The sequence below is a fragment of the Lissotriton vulgaris genome, chromosome 2_1 (genome assembly GCF_964263255.1).
Source record: "Lissotriton vulgaris chromosome 2_1, aLisVul1.2, whole genome shotgun sequence".
NCBI classification, from domain to species: Eukaryota; Metazoa; Chordata; class Amphibia; order Caudata; family Salamandridae; genus Lissotriton; species Lissotriton vulgaris.
Genome location: NC_141687.1, coordinates 2054966839 through 2054972838, shown reverse-complemented (window position 1 = coordinate 2054972838; position 6000 = coordinate 2054966839).

The window sequence follows — 6000 nt, the reverse complement described above, 5'->3', positions numbered from 1 at the left end:
AGAAATAACAGTGAACCAGTTAAACATTGCTAGTGCCACTCTAACAATTATATAGAATAATAAAATACAAGTACATAACTTCGCATAAGACATTTCTGTGCTGTGGGTGTTGCGGCAGCAGCTGAATCCGTCGACTATCAAATGATCACTGTGTTCTTCTTCTTGGATAGTCAATGGGAACAAGTTGCCCTCCCCTTGTTCTCGTTTAGTGCTGCGGTGGTGAAGGGTCAACCCTGATGTCGTTCTGGTGAATCCATAACGTTCTTTCAGCAATACGAACAGCTGTGGATGAGGAGTCTGTGACTTTAAAACGCCCTTCAAACTTTGGATCTTTCCACCTGCGGACAGCCTTCCGGAAAAAGATCTGTGTTCCGGGACAGATAGGTTGGAGTTCAGGATCGATGGGTCCCTTCTCCTTCCTCTTGGATATCTGAGTACAGAGGAACTGCGCAGCACATGTTACTTCATACAGATACTCATATATTACTGCTTTCATAATTTCAGAAGAACTTTCAGTATCAGTTTTAGGTCTAGTTGATGGAACTGATATATTTATTGATTGTCCAGTGAAAAGCTGTTTGGGCGTTAGGTGGTGGTCAGAATTTGGAGAATTTCTGAATGAAAACAGAGCAATGGGTAGGTAATAAAGTAATTTTTCCAATTGTGGAACTCATCTTGCTTATTTTATTTTTGAGCAGGCCATCAAAGCATTCACAGATGCCATTGGTTTGTGGGTGTGTCGCTAATGTTAATTTATGTTTAATCCCCAACATGGTTGTTTGAAAAATGGCTGATGTTGTCTGACCTGATCACGTCCAGCAGGCCCCAGCGCAAAAATGACCTCTCAGAAAAGGAAATTGACTGCTGTTTTGGCATCACAGTGGACACCTTGTCCAGCTTCAAACCATCATGAAAATGGACAGACCATCACAATGAGGTATCCTGATGCTGACATCAATTGCACGCAAACAAAACCTCAACATCATCTCCTATGCCGATGACACACAGTTGATACTCTCCCTCATCAATGACCCTGCCACCGCCAAAGCCAGCCTCCAGGAAGGAATGAAGGACGTCACGGAATGGATGAAGCTCAGCCGCCCGAAGCTGAATTGAGATAAGACGGAAGTCCTCATCCTCGGACCTTCGCCCTTCGCCACGGACGACTCCTGGTGGCCACCTGCCCTGGGCACTGCACCCAAGCCTACGAACCACGCACGCAACCTGGGCTTCATCCTGGACTCCTCCCTCATGATGAGCAAGCAAGTCAACGCCGTCCCATCGTCCTGTTTCAACACCCTGCGCATGCTCCGAAATATCTTCCGATGGATCCCCACCTCAACCAGGAAGACGGTCACCCAGGCTCTCATCACCAGCCGCCTGGACTACGGTAACACCCTCTATGCCGGTACCATAGCCAAGCTCCAGAAAAGACTACAGCGTATTCAGAACGCCTCGGCAAGACTCATCTTGGACATCCCCTGCCACAGCCACATCTCTGCCCATCTGAAGAATCTGCACTAGCTCTCCGTCAGCAAGAGAATCACATTCCGACTCCTCACCCACGTCAACAACCACCTCGCATTCTACACGCCAACCCGCCAACTCCGCTCTGCCAGCCTCACCCTTGCCACCGTCCCACGGATTCGCAAAGCCCTCGCCGGAAGAAGATCCTTCTCCTACCTGGCAGCCAAGACATGGAACTCCCTACCCGCCCATCTCCGGCTGACACAGGACCATCTCGCCTTCAGGAAGCAACTCAAGCCTTGGCTGTTCGAGCAGTAGCGACCCCCACAGCTCCTTGAGACCCTAACGTGTGAGGAGCGCGCTCTGCAAATTCCTTGATTGATTGACTGAATGTGGAGTTCTTTAAAGTGGCTGTTTGATTTTGGAATTGTGGAGGCACCGGTTTTCATAGTCGAGTTTGGTGAGTATTGTTGACAAATGATACATTTGTTAACAAAATGATGTAGTAGTTTGTGGGCATTCGGGATGAACTAGTCCGTTAATATGGTGGTAGACATATTATCTCGTGAAACATGTGTGGGAAGGTGCAACTGATCTAGTGCCACTTGCAATAAGGCCTGTGGCATGACAGGTTTTCCTGTCATGGTTTGTGTAAAGAAAAAATCTGAGGGTTCTTGTTGTCCTCCCCTCTTCTTCTATAGGTCTTTCTCTTGATCTGGTCCGCTTTCTGGTATTTCTCCGATGTGTAATCGTGCAATGTGATCATATGGCTATGTATCATCAAAAGTGTGTGGAAGTGAGAAATCAGGGAAGTTTTTCTCTGCACATTTTTCACTTTGTTGTTCTGTTGTGAGTATATTATGTGATACCAAAGGGGATGAAGGACATAGTGCTTGAGCAAATCAAACACTCACCCCCAGTCAACTGATCTGGGTTTAATCCATCATCATTCTTTAGCTCACTCCACCACCCAGTTCAGACATGGCCATATGCAAATTAGTCTGACCTTGTCCCTCATGGGAACAGTCCAGCCCGAACTGCCAAGCCATGTCTTCCCTGGACCGGAAACAAGCCTCCTGGGACCAGTTTCGGATTCATAATCCTCATCAGCCAGGCTATCTTGAATCCAGTAGTAGAGTGAGCAAGGGACCCACATCTGGGCATACCCTGCCAAATCAGGGCGAACGAAGAAATACCAAAGGGAATGATAGACGTAGTGCTTGAGCATATCAAACACTCACCCCCAGTCAACTGATCTGGGTTTAACCCATAATCATTCTTTAGCTCACTCCACCACCCCAGTTCAGACATGGCCATATGCAAATCAGTCTGACCTTGTGCCTCATGGGAACAGTCCTGCCCAAACTGCCAAGTCATGTCTTCCCTGGACCAGCAACAAGCATCCTAGGACCGGTTCAGGGATGGATTTTATTGCATCAATTTTATCTGGGTTGACACTCCTTCTTGGTGCCAGAGCAATTGGCCAAGGTAGTGTACTTCTTCCTGACAGTACTGAAGCTTCCCTTTTTTCTACTTTGTATCCTCTGTAGAATAAAGTTGTCAACAGGGCAATGGTATCTTTTCTGTATTGCCGTTCTGTGGGGCTGCAGATCAGAATGTCGTCCACATATTGTAGCAGGGTACTGTCACATTCAAAATTGGAAAAATCAGCCTTCACAAATCTGTTAAAGATGCAAGGGGACTCACAATACCATTGTGGTAACCTCATGTAATTCATTTGGGTGCCAAAAAATGTCAAACTGGTCATATAGTGGCTGTCTGGATGCAGGGGAACTATGAAAAAATTAAGTCAATGACGGAGAAGTATTCTGTGTCTGGGGTCATATTCGTGAGGATCACTGATGGATCTGGGACAATCGGAAATTCTGGTATCACACTGTAGTTAAGGGGGCGTACGTCATGAACCAAATGCCATTGATTAGTGTTTGCTTTGCACAGGAAAGGGACAGGTGTTGCATGGAGATGTACTGGGATATATGACTCCCTGAGCCCGTAATGCTTGTATGGTGTAGGCAATACCTTTCTCTTCTTCATTGGACAAGGGGTACTGGTGTACTCTGGGTAGAATGGTGCCCTGTTTGAGTGTTATTCTAAATTGGGCAGCAAAGTTAATGAGGCCTACATAATTTGGGCCGGTGGTACAAGGTTTGTCAGGTCCTTGAGCCAGATAGGTGTCATGTATGAAGTCAAATGGTTTGTCAGGAGTTGTTGTTCTTACTCCTGAAAGGGATATTGCATTTCAGTTGGCAATCCCTTTTATTAATTGTGTGATAAATCCTACAGTTCCCTCCTGTTGCATTCTATTTTTCTCGCAACTCCTAATGCCATTTTTCTTTTAGTCGTGAAATGTACTGTGCTGGGTCTTCATTCTGTTGCATTGTCTATGGCATTAGGGACCCTATGTCTGGGACATCAGGGAATTTGCTGCGCAACTAGTACCATACGCAGGCTTCTATTTTGTTGACTGGAACACCATCATACTCCATTTCAGTGAGAGGGATTTTTTTATTGATGTTTTTTAGTATATCTTCTGTTTCTTCTCTGATCAGGGAGGAGAGCAAACTATTGATGTCACCTACCACAAGGTTGACAAAAGCAATGTGTTTTTCTAGGGCTCCTATCAAATTGCCGGACCCTTCTGTCATTGGCGGGAGTATTTTTTCAAATTATTTTTGTCAATTTGTTGCCATGGGACATACAAAGGAGGACAAGAAACAAAGGTTTTCCCGATGGTCCAAGTGCAGGATTAACGACCTACATACAGACACGTGCCCCAATAATATATCATAACAACAAAAGATGTCTGTGGGTCAAAGGAAAAAAGGGGTTCAAATGTGTGTACAAATATGTGGCACAACTAGAGATGACAAGGAAAAAGTGGTAGTGCAAATGAGTGACAAAAGGCACTACATTCCTTGAGTTGGGAAAAAGTACCCATCAGTTCCCACTCGGTACCGCCCTAGTCATCATTTGGGCTCTCCGTAACCCAGGAGAGAGTGCTGTCCATCACTAGATGTTGCTGTAACGGACAATCAACTCAGGATGAATATGTATTTTTAGAGGTGATACTGAAAATAATGTCAGTGTGAAGGGGTAACTGAATTGCAGTGCAAGAGTATAAGGTGAACAATTGTGAAATACTGTAATATGGGATAGCAATGAGTAGAAATTAGCAAGTGTAATGGTTTCTCGAAGTTCTCCCAACATTAAAAACAATATAGTGCGCCAACAGATTTAACAGAATATCTGTTTGCAGAAGGGGTCAACATGTTTTAGCATATGTGGCACAAGGATCCGTCCCAGCTTTCTGCAGGACCAGTATGTTAAGGCTACTGCAATAATTACAAAAATGATATCACCTGTGTGTTTCAGGTCATACTCAATATCCTCCAATACACTGAGGAAAACATTGCGCCCAAACATGAAACACAGTGAACCACAAGGGAAGGGAAAAATACAAACATTACTATGTTGTCGAACCACATAATACATTTTGTACAATATGCCACATGAGTATGGTACAGTGTCCCATTACCCAAGTTGAAAAATTTGCTTACCTAGTAGGTAGGAGAAAAATGCATCACCCCACCTGGTTGCAGCTCAGGCGAGTGGAGCACCGCTCTAGTTAAAAGACAAGACAGGACAAACACATTCACATTCACAAACTTACTGGTATATTAATCAGAAACAATGGTGTTTAAAAGCGATCTATTTAAGGAATCGCAATTTCCAATTCCTTAAATGCAATGCATGTACCATTTTAGAATTGCAATATTGCTAATAGGGGCCGCAAATTACCCTGAAGTTGAAGTTGATGGTAATTTGCAAAATACTTTGAAAAATACACTTTAGGCATGTGTGTGCGCAACATGGTTGCACATCACTATTTCAGGGGTTCAACAGGTTGTCATTTTGACACCTTTGCACCCTTGAAAATGCATGCACAATTTGCGAGTATACATTGGTACTCGCAAATTGCGCATGCGATCTCCCATTCATTCCTATGAGGCCTTCATTCCTTTTGGCCTGTAGGTCCATAGGAATGAATGGGGAGCCATTCCTTAATTGTGACTCGCAAATTGCGGATTGCAATTAAGGAATTTGTAGGAATTGCTATTTTCTCAGTGATTCCTACATGCATAAGCATTTGCGCTTCCTTATTAGCGAATCCTTATATTTCGCTAATAAGGAATCGCAAATGGCATGTTTGATGCATGTGCCTGCTAAATCCTTGTCGAATTGACTCTAGTCAACGGGCACATATGGAATTCATGGTGCATTCCAGGCCTCACGTTGTTAGATTCACACAGAAATCAGTTATTAGGGTAGAAATGCACAATGCGTTTCAAGCCTCATGTGCGTCCATACCAGCAACATCAGCTACCTTAGCAGCCTATGACATCGATGCTTCTCCAGGCTGTGGTCGGAGGCAGCACAGAGTTTAGCAACACGTAGTTGACAACTGAGCTTTCCAGGTCTCAAATGTATCCACAGCTACCTCTTTCCTGACGT